Here is an 18609-nt window from a genome sequence, read left to right on the forward strand (position 1 = left end):
ACATAGACTTGCAAGTACACAGCAAGTGAAGGCTTTGAATCCGGTAAAAGGAAGACTAGGAGCAGAGGAGTAGAGCGCATTTGATTTATATTGGCTCCTGATGCTGTCTCTGAGCCTGGGAGAGGGGAGCTTGGACCAATTCCAACCATCCGCAGAGTTCTTTGCAGAGGAGAGGGAAGCTGCTATCATCCACAAAGGTATACAGGAAGGAATCCACATCAGATGGGAGAGCCCCCCCCCCCCTTAATACGCTTGAGCTGACCTACTAAGATATTGTTTTCTCAAATGCGCAATAACTTTGTGTATCTGGTGAGTGCACAAATTAATTATTTATTACCAGAAGTTCTTTGGGAAGAAATCCTCATTACCATATTTCATTTTTGACCTTTATGTGGACTTTTGTTTTTGTGTACCATACACACGATTCCATTTTAGAAATTTTCATGGTATTATTTGACTGCATGATACATACTGTTGATCATTTAAGCGCTGCACCTTTACTTACACTTTGGTTTTAGAGAGGTTGTAGACAAAATACGATTCCTCCTGCGCTCCAGGACCCAGGCCGGTGGTGAGTAGGTGAAATCAAACCCCAAAGGAAATGACCACCAGAGCATAGAAGGTTGTGCAGCTCCAAAACAAGGCTGGGGAAGCCCGAACAATACTGCAAAGTGAAAAAAACAAGAAGCGCACCAACCTTGCGCATTACCTCAGTAACCAAAATTTATTAGTAAAAGAATGGTACTCACAAACAGCGAATAAAAACAAGCATGTAAGTCCTCCAGGGGACTTCAGAAACAGGAGGCCAGCACAAATCCCATCATGGGGGTAGACACTCAGAACACCTGACGCGTTTCGAAGGACGTACCTTCTTCCTCAGAGCTGGCCTTCCGTAGAATCTCATTTCCATTTTTAACGCCTACATCCCACACTATTTTACCTCACTAACGGTTAGCCGACAGCTAGCAACAAAACTGATAGAAGCTTTGACTAGTTCTGTAAAACTGCAATACAAATGCATAAAATGAAGTTACAATATGCTTGTAGACATGTCTCTCACAAATGCTTACAATGAACACATTTCTTGCAAACAGCTACCTACAAATCACATAAATATATTGAAATGCAATCTAGAGATATTGTTAGGAATGGACTTGCCAGTAGTGGTGGGACTCACCTGCCTTGTGGGCTGCAGTACCAGGGCTGGCCAGCGGGTGCTCCCAGCAATCAGAGACTCAACCCTGCAGTCAGCCAAACACCTGAAACTGCTTATGCAGGTGTATTTAAGTGATGGCCAGACCTGCAGTCTTTGCCTTGGTGTGTGTGTTTTTCCTGGGCCCTGTATCTTGTAATCCTGCATTCTTGTTCCTGTTCCTGTGTTCCTGCTAGTACGTTTCCTTGTTGCCAAACTCTGCCTGTTCTGATTACGCTGACCCTCTCCTGCTCTGACCCCGGCTCGTTCCTGACCATCCCTCTGCCTGACCCTCTGTACCACGCTGCCTGCTACCTGCTGAACCTGGCTTGTGACCCCGACCATTCCCCGCTTGCTTCCCCTGTACCTACCTGCCCGATTGTTATTGACCCGGCCTGCCTGACGACGCTTGCATTGTATGTACTGTTATCTGTGGGTGGTTGGTTTGGTTTGTTTGCACTGTGTTATGTTTTAGTATTGCACTGCGTTTATGTTTGTATTGTCAGTCTTTAATAAATTATATTGTTTATAACATATCTGAAGTCTGCGTTTCCCTGCGTCAGTCACATACCTCTGGTCATACCCGGGAGCCTTGACAGATATATATGACTTTGACAAACACAATGAAAGAACTTACAGGCATATGTGTATCAAAAAATGGCAAATAAATGTTGCGCTATGTGTAAAAACATGCATATAAATCGTGAAGTCTATGTGCATAATATATCAAGAAAACAATTGGTGAAAAGAACTTGCGTTCCTAAAGTACAATAATATATATATATGTATATATATATATATATATACACACAAATCTTTCCGTCCAACTAGTCACGAACATGAACAAACCACCACCATGAAGAGACCCCTTAACTACAGGGTGTCATTAAACGCATTATGTCAATATAATGCCATCCAGACTTCTATATCAAATCTGAATCCAGGCTCCCCTTAGATTAGAATGCCATTACCTTGGCGTTTTCAGGACAGTATCATGGAAAATAAAACATGCCTCTCATAATGCAGTAAAATCAATGTGCCTTTATTGCACAAATATAAAATCCTACTTACAGATGTAAAGAGGAATAACAGCATTCATAGACAGTTTCCAAAATGGAGGACAGCGCAATGATGTCAGAGGGAGATCAAAGGGAGAAGGAGGCACTGGTGTGTTCTTCTGGAAGCTAAACTAGAACTGGATTGATGTGTGAGTGAAACTTCTTGTTTCAGAAAAGAATAGACTGCAATTGCAGTGAAGGCCCATTAGATGGCTCCCTACTCAACACAGCAATGAGAATACAGAACACACACATTGGGGTGCTGCATAGAAACCAATCAGCTTCCAGGTTTCATTGCCAAAGCTTCATTGAACAAGCTGAGGTTAGAAGCTGATTGGTTTCTATGCAGAAGGGAGTCTGATTTTGGACTCTCCAGCTTTAGTAAATATACCCCATTGCGTCAGAGGAAAAGACGAGGAAGCCCATTCCTGTGTTCCTGAGTTTCCTGCTGATTTCCTGTTACCGACCAGGCTTGATCCTGACCTTGCTCCTGTCTGCTGCTCTGTGTATGATCCTGGCTTGATCCTTACCTTGCTCTTGTCTGCTGCTACTCTGTATATGACCCTGACAGCATAATCCAGCCATAATGTCAGAGGCTGAGAGAGGTGTCTCCCTGATAGAGGCTCTGTGCCAGCAGGTTGCCGCCCTCACAAAAGCGGTCAAAAACCTACAAGAAGGCTATTTCCAATTAGAAGTTTGCCTGCAGAATCTTGCCACTCCTTCAGCTCCTGGTGATCAAAACCCACCCAGGGAACCCTCTGGATCCTCCGCTTCTGTTAAAGAAGGCCCTGCAGTCACTCCCACAGTAATGCTACCTCCACCAGAGCCATGAGTACCAGTCCCGGAATGCTTTTCTGGAGATCGTCGAAAGTTCAGGGCGTTTAATAACGCATGTCTGTTATATTTGGCACTTCAACCCAGAACTTTATCTTTAGAGTCTGTGAAGGTGGTGTTCATCATCTCACTACTTACTGATGAACCTCAGTCCTGGGCACATCACCTCCTGGAGCAAAAGAGCCCAGTTCTGAACTCTGTTACTAACTTTTTCAATGCCATGTCCCAACTATATGATGATCCCCAATGCATGGCCACAGCAGAAGCTGCTCTTCACTCCCTCCAACAAGATCACCGACCCATGGAAGATTATACTGTTGAATTCCGTAAATGGTCAGCAGACACAGGCTGGAATGAAGCCGCCCTCAGATACCAGTATTGGCTTGGTCTCTCTGAAGGACTCAAACATGAATTAGCCAGAGTCGAGGCTCCTACCTCCCTTGAAGGCCTCATCTAGTTGGCCATCCAGCTAGACCGTCGCCAGCGAGAACGGTGATCGGAAAGATCTAATTCTTACCATACCTCCTGGATGCTACCCAAGGTGCCTTCTTTTTCTGCTCCTCTGCCCACTGTGCCACCTGCTCCTGTTGCCAAAACTGAACCTATGCAGATTGGCCTAGTTTGCTCCTCCTTGTCCCCAGATGAAAAGACACATCGGAGACAGTCCAACCTATGCCTCTACTGTGGAGCTGCTGGACATTTCTTACTAAATTGTCCTGTGAGACCTAGTAAGTCTATCCCTCCACAGGCTACTTACTCTCAGATTTCCAGATCATTACCAGCTCACCTTGTTCTACCTATCCTGTTGCAGGTGGCAGGAAGGGAAGTCAAGCTCCAAGCAATCATTGACTCCGGGGCATGTAGCTGTTTTTTGGACATCACCCTAGCAAAGAAGTTGCAGGTTCCACTGAGAGACAAAAAACAAAAACTCGCAGTCCATTTAGCTGATGGGACTTTTCCTCAATCTGGTCCTGTAACACAGGAAACCATTCCTATTTTGACATCCACAGACTCAGGCCATCGAGAATTTCTCTGCTTTGACATCTTGTGCTCCCCCATGTTCCCGATCATCCTGTGAATACCGTGGCCTCGGGCCCATAACCCTCATGTGGACTGGCCTACAGGAAAGATTTCCTTCTCCTCCATCTACTGTCTTCAACATTGCTTTCCCCCTGAACTCACAGACTCTTCCAGTTGCCTGACCGTTCAAACGGTGCCCGACACCAGTTAAATTGTGCCCCCCAACCTGTTATGAATACCTAGATGTTTTTGATAAATGGAGGGCCGACACGCTACCACCTCACCGGCAATATGACTGTCCTATTGAACTGCTTCCCGGGGCAGAGATTCCCTTTGGGCAAATTTTTCCATTATCCGAAGTTGAGCAGGAGGCTCTAAGAGTTGACGAGAGTCTTAAGAAGGGGTTCATTCACCCCTCTTCTTCTCCTGCTGGTGCTGGAATCTTCTTCGTGGAGAAAAAGGATCACTCACTCAGGCCTTGTGTGGATTACCGGGGACTAAATAAAGTAACTATCAAAAATCATTATCCGCTCCCTCTGGTCCAGGAGCTCTTCCAAAGATTCCGTGATGCCCGAATATTTACAAAACTGGATCTCCGGAGCGCCTATAACCTAGTCAGAATCCGCAAAGGAGATGAATGGAAGACAGCTTTTAGAACCCGCTTCGGGCACTTCGAGTACCTGGTTATGCCCTTCGGGTTGTGTAACGCTCCTGCAATCTTTCAACACCTCGTGAACGACATTTTCCGGGAATTCTTGGATCACTTCTTGATAGTCTACCTTGACGATATCCTTATCTTTTCTGCCACCCTGGAACTCCACCAAGTGCATGTAAAAAAAGTCCTGGCTACTCTAAGACAGCATGGATTATATGCAAAGGCGGAGAAATGCGAGTTTGAAAAACTATCAATCCAATTCCTGGGCTTGATCATTTCCACTGATGGGATTTCTATGGACCCCTAGAAGGTAGCTGCCATCACCAACTGGCCGGCCCCCACCGATAGGAAAGGTATCCAAAGATTTTTGGGCTTTGCAATTTTTACATGAGATTTATCAAGACTTTTCCTCTATCATTGCTCCCATTACCCAATTAACTCGAATACATACCCGATTCCAGTGGTCTCCGGAAGCCCAAGGGGCCTTTGACAAGCTGAAGACTCTATTTGCCTCTGCTCCGGTGCTACAGCACCCAAACCTGACTCTGCCCTTTGTCCTTGAGGTCGATGCCTCGGAGATTGCCACAGGAGCAATCCTTTCACAACGTCAGGGGCCCAAGGCTCTCTTGCACCCAGTGACCTTTTTCTCTCGAAAGAGGAGTCAACCGGAGAAAAATTACGACGTGGGGGACTGCGAATTACTGGCCATTAAATCTGCATTGGAAGAGTGGCACTACCTCTTGGAAGGCGCTGCTCACCCTATCATGGTTTTTACCGACCAATTAAACAAGCTTCACTTTCTTATGCCGGGTCTGAGAGGTTATCCTTAAAGAAGCATGAGGATTTCTTGTGGCATGAGGACAAGATCTTCATTCCCCAAGAAGTCAAGCCACAAATATTTAAGATATGCCACGACCACTTGCTTGCAGGTCACTTTGGGGTACGGAAAACCACTGAACTTGTCCAAAGATCCTTTTGGTGGCCCAACCTGAGACAGGACTGTAAAGAGTATGTTAACTCCTGTGCAACTTGTCTACGCAATAAGGGCAGCTATACCAGAGCCTGGGGCTTGCTGAGACCCCTGCCAGTTCCTGAACAGCCTTGGAAGATGATTTCTATGGACTTTATTGTGGACTTATCTCCCTCTAAAGGAATTAACCACCATCCTGGTGGTAGTGGATAGACTGTCCAAAATGGCTCACTTCCTGCCCATGGTGGGTACTCCTTCCACTACTGAAACTGCTCAAACATTTATTAAGGAGATAGTAAGACTACATGGGATACCCAACAATATAGTTTCTGACAGGGGGGGTACAATTTACGTCCAAATTTTGAAGATCTTTGTGCAAAACCCTGAATATCGAAGTTTGTCTCTCTTCTGCTTATCATCCACAGAGTAATGGGCAAACGGAGAGGACTAACCAAACTTTGGAGCAATACCTAAGATGCGTCTCCACCTTCTCTCAGGATAACTGGGCATCTCTTCTTCCCTGTGCAGAATTCGCCTACAACAACTCTGTTCATGCTTCCACCAACCAGTCTCCTTTCTGGGCAAATTACGGTTTTCACCCTTCCTTCGTTCCGGATTCCATTCCAGAAGCATCAGTACCTGCGGACTGCAGGTTACCTTTGATACAATTCAGTTACCAGATACTCCAGAGGACCATGCAAAAAGCTCAGGAGGATTGCAAGAAACAATTTGATAAAAGGAGGAGGGGTAACCCTGGGTGGAAAGTGGGAGACAAAGTGTGGCTTGCTACAACCAATCTCAAACTTGCTTGCCCTTCACGAAAACTAGGCCCCAGGTTCATTGGACCCTTTAAAATCAAAAGGGAGATTAACCCTGTGGCCTTCGAACTGGACTTACCCGACTCTTATAAGATTCACCAGGTCTTCCATGTTTCTCTACTCAAAACAGCTGTAATGTGCCCTATCCCTGGAAGAGAGGAAGAGAGGAACCGCCCCCACCGCCAGTCATGGTAGGGGAAGACATCGAGTTTGAAGTTGAAACCATCTTGGATGGATGGAAAAGGGGGAGACAGATTCAATATCTGGTTAAATGGAAAGGGTGTCCACCAGAGGATAGTTCCTGGGAACCAGCAAGAAATGTGCATGCTCCTAAGCTGCTTCAAGAAGTTTTTAACAGATTCCCTGAAAAACGAGCCCACCTGGGCATCCGGAGGCTGCCCCTTGGGGGAGGGCACTGTCAGAGGAAAAGACGAGGAAGCCCGGGCAAATGCGCCAATGCGCAATATGGCCACGCCAATTTGCGCAAAGAAGTGCGCATGTGCATAGGCAGGCGACACGTAATAAAGCATTCCTGTGCACGAAAACACACCAGCACACACAGGGTGCACTAATTGTTGACACTCAGTGGCCTTTATAAGGACTGCAGCTCTGCTCAGTGATTGCTGGATTATCGTCAGCCCCTCACGTTCCTGTGTTCCTGAGTTTCCTGCTGATTTCCTGTTACCGACCCGGCTTGATCCTGACCTTGTTCCTGTCTGCTGCTCTGTGCATGATCCCGGCTTGCTCCTGACCTTGTTCCTGTCTGCTGCTCTGTATATGACCCTGGCTTGATCCTGACCTTGCTCCTATCTGCTGCTGCTCTGTATATGACCCTGGCTTGATCCTGACATTGCTCTTGTCTGCTGCTCCATATTGATCTTGGCTCTGGCTACTAGTACACTACCCATCCTCCGGGATTCACGTGTTCTCTGGAGAAACTCATCCTGCAACTGGAGCACCCACGGGTTCCATCTCATCAGACATTTCCAAGCAGCAACACCACTGGCAACCCGTGCTTCTTTGGGCACTGCACCTCCTGTTTCTACCTCCAGGGGCGCACTGCACTTAGCCGTAAGGGGAGCCCTCTCTCTATTGCAGCCTCCGGTCAGGTACGTGACACATTGTAACCTGCCAGCCCTCACATCACTACTGTGTACCTTGGAAGATTCTGCCAAGTGCCATAGCTCTACAAAAAAAGCAAATATCTACATGATGAGTGTTGTTACAGGTAAGTAATAATTCTTTTCTTTTGGGGGATTTTTTTCCATTTTAATTTGACAACAGGACCAATTTACAGTATATGAGGTTAAAGCATATTGCTAGGCAAAACTTTCTTTTACTCTCTGTTTCATAAATGGGGAGAGTCGCCACTGTTTTTGTCCTGATGATTACTGTGACCAAGAGAGAAAAGGGGAATGCTAAAATTTTGGAGCTGTCAACAGAGAAATAGGGATAGCTGTTCTTCCAGTAGGGTCAACTGTTCCAGGGACAGTTGCCTAAGAGGGAGGTTCCTCTCACTTTAAGTGATTTGCTCTAATTTCTGAATGTGTCTATGGGACAGGAATTGAAGGGTAATTTCCCCAGTGGTACACATACAGCTAAAAAAAAAAAGCTTCCGTATACTATCCAAAACTAACACAAAAGTTTGGCTATACATACACTATAATGTTTCTGCATGTCTCACCATGCAAACCATTTTTTTGTCCATGGGCAAATTGTGCATCCCAAACCATTGGTTTACAGTATAGATACAGCCTAATGTTATTTATCCATTTATAACCAACGTTATACAAGCCTGAAGAAACGAAGTGCTGTTTGAAATAAATGGCTCCATAGTAATAGTTAGACTAGGGCAGGGGTGGGCAAACTGTTTGACTTGAGGGCCGCAATGGGTTCATATATTGGACCCGGGGGCCGGACCAAGAGTAGATGAATGATGTGTATGTGTCATCCATAGTAAGTATAGTAATATTCCCCCATAGTAAGCATAGTAATTCATCCCCCATATAGTAATTCATCCCTCATAGTAATTAATCCCCCATATAGTAATTCATCCCCCATAGTAATTCATCCCCCATATAGTAATTCATCCCCCATAGTAATTCATCCCCCATAGTAATTCATCCCCCATATAGTAATTCATCCCCCATATAGTAATTCATCCGCCATATAGTAATTCATCCCCCATATAGTAATTCATCCCCCATATAGTAATTCATCCCCCATAGTAATTCATCCCCCCTATAGTAATTCATCCCCCATAGTAATTCATCCCCCATATAGTAATTCATCCCCCCTATAGTAATTCATTCCCCCTACAGTAATTCATTCCCCATATTAATTCATCCCCCATATTAAGTCCCCAAGTTCCCCCTGTGTCAATTTACTTACCTTTGCTCCGCGCGTTCCTCTCGCCGTGTTCCCGCACCGTTCCGGTCTTCAGAGCGGACTGTGAGAGGAGCCTAGCTCCCCTCACGTTCGTCACGCTGCCCCGCTTACACACATCCTGTCAGCCATCCTGACAGTATCACGCTCCGCGGGCCGGATTAAAAGGTCCGCGGGCCGTAGTTTGCCCATTGTTGGACTAGGGCCATGAAGAAATGTTTTGTGTGGTGAGACACATAGATGGATGCCTATTTTAGGAATACTCTACTGTACTTGATGCGTTACATCTATTTAACAGTCAAACAGGCTTCATCACATGCTGAATAACCAAAGCCTAATGACTGGTGATGGATAAATGAGGAGTTGTTTCAAATATATTTTATAAACAATTCCATAACAATATACTGCTATACTTACAGTAATGTATACTTCTTAAGTAAAGTTTCTCGCTGGAAAATTGATTATTTTCTGCCATGCAAATTTCTCTATGTGGTAAAAAAAGAGGGTTCTACTTTTAAAGAAGATTAAAGGCCAATAACTAAAATCTCATTTAAGCTTTAACATGCAAATATAATTTCATGACTTGCTTTCTCCACTTCAATACCAGGCACTTTCACCACCTTTCTGTCCAGCACTGCTGCACTTTGAATGACAATTGCACAGTCATGCAACACTGTACCCATATAACATTTTTATATTTTTTTCTTCTTTTGATGGTCACCACTGGGTTTTTTATTTTTTTGCTAAATAAACAAAAAAAGACAAATATTTTGAAAAAAACTGTGGTTTTCTTTTTTTCTGTTATAACATTTTGTGCAATATAAACAAAAATCAATAATCTAATATACTTGCGTAATATGAGCATGAGATCACTATTCATACCAAATAAATATTTGTCATTAGTAAAACAATGAAGTCCATTTATGAACCAGACTCCACATAATCTCCGGTGCCTTAAACGTGCTCAGTGATGAATGAAAACATTAAAGTGCTTCAATCTGCCAAAGTGCTCCCCCACATCCATGCTGTAATTTTATGTCACAATGTTTTGGAAAATGAAGATGGCATTGTTTATATGTGATGCCTAACAAATTAAATGTCATTCAGTGAGGTTTTAGATCTACTTTATTTGCGTTTACTTCAGATAAAAGAAACGTGTTACTGATTGACTGATTGTATTACTACTTTTTACATTTCCGCTTCAAGCTATGCACTGACTTATTAATTTTAAAAAAGTCCAATTTGCCCTTTTACTGTAGGTTTTTTTTTTTTTTGCATATGTGGTCACTACCTCAGATTTCATCAGTGATCAAATAAAAGTTTTTAGTTTCCTGTCCTTTGACTAGTAAAAACCAGTAATTGACTTTATATGACTAGTTGCTATTGGCAACAACTCCCCTTTTGCCCAGTTTTAGGTAACCATGTACTTTCTTATACGTTAACTGGTGTTTTCCCATTGTTAACACTTATACCCACATCTCGTGTGCTCTAAACAACAGTCACATGTATTCTGTGGTTGATGTTCCCAACAATATCTTGTGCAACTTTCACCGCAATATTGTTTCTATCACATCTACTATAGAAGCAGTAAGAGGAAGTGGTGTTTTTATGTTTATATTTTTTTGTAGAAATGCAGCACCGTCAATGTTATTCTTCATTGCCCTCTGCCGTTTTATATTATGCATATTGATAGAATAGTTCCACCATAGTTGATCATGGAAAACACAATATTACAGCACAGTGCTATGTTTTAATATGCAAATGTTTTCACGTGGATGTATGCAGCACTTGTGCATTTTGGTTTGTTTTAGTGAACATGTTAATATATTTAACACATGCTGTATTAAAAGGAATGTATTTAAAACACATTAAAATATTGCTCAGCTTATGTAAACATATTTCATATGCATCTTAAACATATATAAAACTTGCATACTCAAAACATACCCAGCCTGAATGTTTTTCCTGTTGTCTTGCTTGGAGGGAACATCCAAGGAAAGTGGAGCCGGTAGGTGGCTGTTTGGCAAGGAACAACCCGGGGTGAAGACTTCACTGCTGAGGAGCATCCTGGAGAGATTGGTAAAGCTAATGCTGGTTTATATTGCAGATAGTTATAGTGACTCATTCAAGGAGTATATATACTGCCTTGAAGCTGCTATACTGTCTGAAGTTCACATTGTTCTGGTTCCAGCTTAAAGGCCTTTTCTTCTCCCCAATGGACACAGATGGCAAAAAAAACTAGGGGGCCTATAGGGGGAACAGGGGCTACAAACTCTCCCTTACTCTATCCAAATTGAAAAACAAAATACCTTTAGTTCTATTTTAAGTATATGTGCCAATTCCTACTCTCTCATCTATCCAACAGGTGTCAAGGTAGATGTCAAGTCTGCAAAAGGCCATCCAAAATTCGGCTCACTGACAGTGGCCTACCCAGTGTACTTGTATTTAAAGCGGAGTTCCACCCAGAAATGGAAGCTCCACTTATCTGCCTCCCCCCTCCACTGCCATATTTGGCACTTTTTGGGAGGGAACGGGTACTTGGTTTTCATAGGAACCTGCTCCCACTTCTAGCTCAGTTCCCTGCGGAGAACTGAGCTGGAAATTCATCCCCCCTGCAGCCCTTTAGATCCCAGAGCCCACAGCCCATTCACGCGCTTCATGCATGTGCAGCAGTGTTGCCAACCTACCAGATTGAAATTCACTGACACGACACCCAAATTTTACTGGCACAGCCAAGATTTTACTGGCATTTCCATAAGTTAAAAAATTACAGTTTTAAGAGCAAATTTCAGTATTTAGGCTCTAAAATAAGTGCAATTAGCAATGTGACTTAAGATTAGATTAGATTCAACTTTATTGTCATTGTGCAAAGTACATGTACAGAGCCAATGAAATGCAGTTAGCATCCAGCCAGAAGTGCATAAATAGCCCATTTACAAATAAATAACAATATAACAATAATCTGGGTATGAAATATACAGTAATACCATAATCAGTGCAATGAGTAGTGCATTAATGGATGAAATATTCAGTAATGCAATGGTGAATAAAATATACAGTAATGCAATATTGTCTAATGGTTAGCTGTTCAATGCTTTAACAGCCACAGGGAAAAAACTATTTTTCAGTCTATTTGTATGGGCTCTGAGACACCTGTATCGTTTGCCCGATGGAAGGAGTATGAACAGTCCATGGTTAGGGTGAGACTTAAGGTAGATATTAAGGCAAAAAACATAGTTCAGATTTTATTTTTTATATACAGGACTCAGAGAGCAAAACATTAGAATAGGCAGGCACACACACATGAAATTGACTCTCACAGTGACAATGACAGCAGTGTGCAGCAGCATAGATGATGATGACACCTCCCCTCCTGAGTCACAGTGACAGTCTCTCTCCAAGCCAGGTGGTCCCTCCAGTCCAAACAGCACTGACAGTCCTACTCCCAGCTTGCCTTGCTCTTGTCCCGCACACCTGGCTCTGTTCGCTCCACTCGGCTCCCTTGCACCATGACATCACATGACATGCTCAGGCACCACCTTCGCCAGACGTCCCCCCTCCAGCACCACCCAAACACACTGTAGCAGGCACTCGGATCTTGGCCAGCTCAAGACCCAAACTGCATGCACAATTCTGAGCCAAATATCATAGCCATATTTTTAACTGGCAGCCTTTTCCTGTCACTGGCATTTACTGGCAGGAGAAAAGTGCTCGTTTTTTACTGGATGCCAATAAAAATACTGATAGTTGGCAACACTGATGCGCAGTAGGAAACCAGCTGTAAAGCTGCAACGCTTCACTGCCAGTTTCCTTTAGTCAAGATGGTGGCACCAGCACTCAACAGCCGATTGAAGAATCGGCTCGGCGTAAGGACACCACTGGATCCCTGAACAGGTAAGTGCCCTAATATTAAAAGTCAGCAGCTACAGTATTTGTAGCTGCTTACTTTTATTTTTTCTTGGCGGGGGCCGGTACTCCACTTTAACACCTGGTATGTGTCATTTTTATCAATATCTCCTCTATATGACAAAATCATATTCAGTACAATTGATTAAATGAAATGAAAAATAACAATGAAAGTCAGAAAAGTAGTGTAGTGGTTAAGAGTGGGTATTGCAATGTACAGTACAACCCAAAGTATGATTCAGCAGTATGTCTGCGGTGGTCAATGGAGAAGTGTCTTCTTATGTTGTTGATCAATATAGTGCTTCCTTCTTGGTTAGCGCAATGCCCCTTTCATTGTTTGCCAGTGGAGAAGTTTCCCATAAAATCAGTGAAAAAATAGCTGAATATATCATTAATGTTTGCGAATACCTACATGGACTTTGCTGGCTCTAGTTCTGTCAAGGGACATTGCCACCAGAACTTGAATATCATCAGATAAAACAGCTCTAGACTTCCTAAATGCATTTGATAAGGCTCTGCATACTGAGCAGGACAGGATAGATACTCAGATATATGTTCTGTGGTCTGTCCTTCCTACTGATTTTATTGGGCCTACAAATGGGGAAACCAGAATCCTGAACAATGCATAATTCTGAACCAAATATCATAGACATATTTTTAACTGGCAGCCTTTTCCTGTCACTGGCATTTACTGGCAGGAGAAAAGTGCTTGTTTTTTACTGGATGCCAATAAAAATACTGACAGTTGGCAACACTAATGCACAGTAGGAAACCAGCTGTAAAGCTCCAACGCTTCACTGCCAGTTTCCTTTAGTCAAGATGGTGGCACCAGCTGTCAGGAATGGACTGGCCAGCAATAGTGGGACTCACCTGCCTTATGAGCTGCAGTACTAGGGCTGGCCAGCGGGTGCTCCCAGCAATCAGAGACTCAACCTTGCAGCCAGTCAAACACCTGGAACTAATTATACTGGTGTATTTAAGGGACATTCAGACCTGCAGACTCTGCCTTGGTGTTGTGTTTCTCCTGGGCCCTGTTTCCTGTTTCCTGTTCCTGTTCCTGTCTGATTCTCTGCTGACCCTGCTCTGATCCCTGGCTTGTCTGACCATTCTCCTGCTCCTGATCCCTGGCTTGTCTGACCATTCTCCTCTGCCTGACCCTCTGTACCATGCTGCCCGCTACCTGCTGAACCTGGCTTGTGACCCCGACCATTCTCCGCTTGCTCCCCCTGTACCTACCTGCCCGATTGATATTGACCCGGCCTGCCTGACGACGCTTGCATTGTATGTACTGTTATCTGTGGGTGGTTGGTTTGGTTTGTTTGCACTGTGTTAGGTTTTAGTATTGCACTGCGTTTATGTTTGTATTGTTAGTGTTAATAAATTACATTATTTATAACATATCTGAAGTCTGCGTTTCCCTGCGTCAGTCACACACCTCTGGTCACACCCGGGAGCCCTGACACCAGCACTCAACAGCCGATTGAAGAGTCGGCTCGGCGTGAGGACACCACTGGATCCCTGGACAGGTAAGTGCCCTAATATTAAAAGTCAGCAGCTACAGTATTTGTAGCTGCTTACTTTTAATTTTTCTTGGCGGGGGGCCAGAACTCCACTTTAACACCTTGTATTTGTCATTTTTATCAATATCTCCTCTATATGACAAAATCATATTCAGTACAATTGATTAAATGAAATGAAAAATAACAGTGAAAGTCAGAAAAATAGTGTAGTGGTTAAGAGTGGGTATTCCAATGTACAGTACAACCCAAAGTATGATTCAGAAGTATGTCTGCGGTGGTAAATGGAGAAGTGTCTTCTTATGTTGTTGATCAATATGGGGCTTCCTTTTTGGTTAGCGCAATGCCCCCTTTCATTGTTTGCCAGTGGAGAAGTGTCCCATAAAATCAGTGATCAGTGGAAAAATAGCTAAATATATCATTAATGTTTGCGAATACCTACATAGACTTTACTGGATCTAGTTCTGTCAAGGGACATTGCCACCAGAACTTCAATATTACCAGATAAAACAGCTCTAAACTTCCTAAGTGCATTTGATAAGGCTCTGCATACTGAGCAGGACAGGATAGATACTCAGATATATGTTCTGTGGTCTGTCCTTCCTACTGATCTTATTGGGCTTACAAAGGGGGAAACCAGAATCCTGAATAGACTGTTAATAACTGAAGAAACTTAAGCTTCACATCTATGCGGTGCATTTTATGTGCATTGAGTTTTAGGCATGTTTTACATGCATTTTAGGCATGGTTTCTATTATTGTGTGTTTTTACGAGCATCAAAGATATAGGAAGCACAATTTTATTTTTTATTTCAGCGAACAGCATCTAAAACACACATGAATCTCACAAGTGTGAAGGGGACCCTGGTACACAGAACCCAGAACATAAAGCAATATGCCTTAATGTAAATGAATGTGAAATCTCACACAAATTTGAAAATGTCCTAATTTTGGCAAGTTTTTGTTCATGCCTCAATGAGAAACAAGAAAAACAGCAAACAATTGTTAGAAAAAAAAAAGGAATGAACGAATCTGAGAACAAACTGTTGGAGAACATAAACCATTGAAACCATAGCTTGCTAGTTATCCTAATGCCCCGTACAAACAATCAGACAATCGGATGACAAAAATCACTTTCAGAGGAATCATACGATAATCTGATCATAAGTACACAGCTTTCAACAGCTGATCACGAAAGTTCATGCAACAATATCCGAAGGAACAAGCACAAAGATTTTTCTCATAAGATAACAGTGCAAACGATTTTCATTTGATCAGTACAGTACTCATCCGAAAAAAATCAAGAAACCAAGACCACGCATGCTCAGAAATAAAAGAATACATTACAATACAATACTTTACAATACAATACATCACATCACTTTCAAAGTTGTATTCTGTCGTACAAGTTTTGTAACTTTAGTAACGTCTTCATTTTTTATATGGCCAAGCATTCCACAAAAAACAAACGATAAGTCATCCAATTATCTGATTGTGTGTAAAAGGCATTAGGTGTGTCGTTACAGAAATGTCTTTCTTTGTCCATTCCCTAGTCCATTCAAAACTAAAAAAAAGCATTCTACTAGATAGTGCTACTGAGTCTATGCTAAAACCCAACTCCAGCAAATACACTGCTCAAATACACTGGTGTGAATGTCTGTGACCAAACAATCAGAAACAGACTTCATGAGGGTGGCCTGAGGGCCCGCCATCCTTTAGTGGGCCCTGTGCTCACTGCTCAGCACCATAGAGCTCAATTGGCATTTGCCATTGAACACTGGAATTGGCAGGTCCGCCACTGGTGCCCTGTGCTTTTCACAATGAGAGCAGATTCATCCTGAGCAGATGTGACAGATCTGAAAGGGTCTGGAAAAGCCATGGAGAACATTATGCTGCATCTTTCACCATGACCATTTTGGTGGTGGGTCAGTGATGGTCTGGGGAGGCATATCCATGGAGGGATGCACAGATCTCTACAGGCTAGAAAATGGCACCCTGGCTGCCATTAGATATCGGGATGAAATCCTTAGACCCATCATCAGACCCTACGCTGGTGCAGTGGGTCCTGGGTTCCTCCTGGTGCACGAAAATGCCCGGCCTCATGTGGCAAGAGTATGCAGGCAGTTCATGGAGGATGAAGGAATTGATACCATTCAATGGCCCCCACACTGACCTAAATCCAATAGAACACCTCTGGGATATCATGTTTCGGTCCATCCGATGCCACCAGGTTGCACTTCAGACTGTTTAGGAGCTCAGTGATGCCCTGGTCCAGATCTGGGAGGAAATACTCCAGGACACCATCCATCGTCTCATTAGGAGCATGCCCCGATGTTGTCAGGGATGCATACAAGCACATGGGGGCCATACAAACTACTGAGTACCATTTTTAGTTGCTGCAATGAAATTTTAGCAAAATGGACTAGCCTGCTGCATAATTTTTTCACTTTGAATTTTGGGGTGTCTTTGAATTCAGTCCTCTATAGGTTGATAATTTTCATTTCCATCAAACGATGGGGCATCCTTACATTCCTAACACATTACCCAGTCCATATCAGTATAGATATACAGCATGATATTTTTCCCCATTGTAATCTGATGTGTTTTCAAAGTGTTCCTTTAATTTTTTTGAGCTGTGTATATTTTTAAAATGTTGGAAAGTGTGGGGAAAGGTTTCTAGCCTCTGTTGGATTTTCATTGCAGTCTGTGGCTCCATTTAGGTGATGAGGAGGAAATGGTAAACCTATCCAACAACAAAAGCTTTTTATTTTAGTATATGCAGGGAAGGGTATAATCTGGTTGTGTTTCACTGCTATGTATAGTCTTTCTGGACCAGTTACACTATATTATAACTTGTCCTGGTGTCAGTGGGACAAGAAATGATTGAATATATCCCTATTGAGGACACAAAAATCAATAAAAGTTAAAGCGGGGATGAGCTTTAGGTAATCTATGTTTGCAGGCAAGACTATTTTTCTTGTGTTTGTTATGAGCTAAGTCAAGCCCTGCCCAGTACCACTAAAGTAATGACTATCCAAAGTATTGACTGATATATGCTATGGCGGACCGAATCAGTCCTGGACGTTTTATACCTCTCAGGATTTCCAGCAGTGAATATATACACCATACACCTGCCATGGCTATTACACAAGGGTCACACAGGATCAAAGTGTGTGGACACACTGGGGGAGATTTACTAAAGCTGGTTCACTCAGAACCTTGTGCACCTGTGCATGGTAGCCAATCAACTTCTAACCTCAGCTTGTTTAATTAACTAGTTGCCGACCGCAGATAGCCGAATGACGGCTGCACTGCGGCCGGCCAGTTCTGGGTGGACGTCATATGACGTCCTCCCAGAACGCGCTCTCCTGCGCGCCCCAGGGGGCGCGCACCCGGCGATCTCCGTGATCGCTGTGTCCTACGGACACAGCTGATCACGTGATGTGGTAAAAGGCCAATCATACCGGCCTTTTACCACGTGATCAGCGGTGTCCAATGACACGCTGATTACAGGGAAATGCAAGTGCCGGTTCTCGGCTGCACTTTCCTCACGCTGTCAGATCGTGAGGAAAGTACTGCCGAGAACCGGCAGTTGTCAGAGCGGGGATCGGCACCGATCATCAGGGCACTGATGATCAGTGCCCTGATGATCGGTGCCCAGCAGTGCCACCCGCAAGTTCCGCCCACCTGTGCCCAGCAGTGCGCCCACTAGCTCCGCCCACCTGTGCCCAGCAGTGCACCCACCTGTGCCACTCTGCAGTGTCACACACCTGTGCCCAGAAGTGCCACCTACCTGTGCCCAGCAGTGCCACCCACCTGTGCCCACCCACCTGTGCCCACCAGTGCCACCCACCTGTGCCCACCCACCAGTGCTGCCCACCAGTGCCACCCACCAGCGCAGCCCAGCAGTGCTGCCAGTCAGTGCCACCAGTCAGTGCCCAGCGGTTGTGCCAGTCAGTGCCGCCAGTCAGTGCCCAGCAGTGATGCCAGTCAGTGCCGTCTATCAGTACCCATCATCAGTGTCACCTATCAGTGCCGCCTATCAGTGCTGCATATTAGTGCTGCCTATCCGTGACACCTCATTAGTGCTGCCTATCAGTGCCGCCTATCCGTGCCACCTCATTAGTACTGCCTATCAGTGCCCTTTAGTGCTGCCTATCAGTGCCCATCAGTGCCGCCTATCAGTGCCCATCAGTGCTGCCTCATCAACGCACATCAGTGAAGGAGAAAAATTACCTGTTTGAAAAATTTTATA

The sequence above is a fragment of the Staurois parvus genome, unplaced genomic scaffold, assembly GCF_062004578.1.
Source record: "Staurois parvus isolate SC_StPar_1 unplaced genomic scaffold, SC_StPar_1.0 ptg000262l, whole genome shotgun sequence".
NCBI classification, from domain to species: Eukaryota; Metazoa; Chordata; class Amphibia; order Anura; family Ranidae; genus Staurois; species Staurois parvus.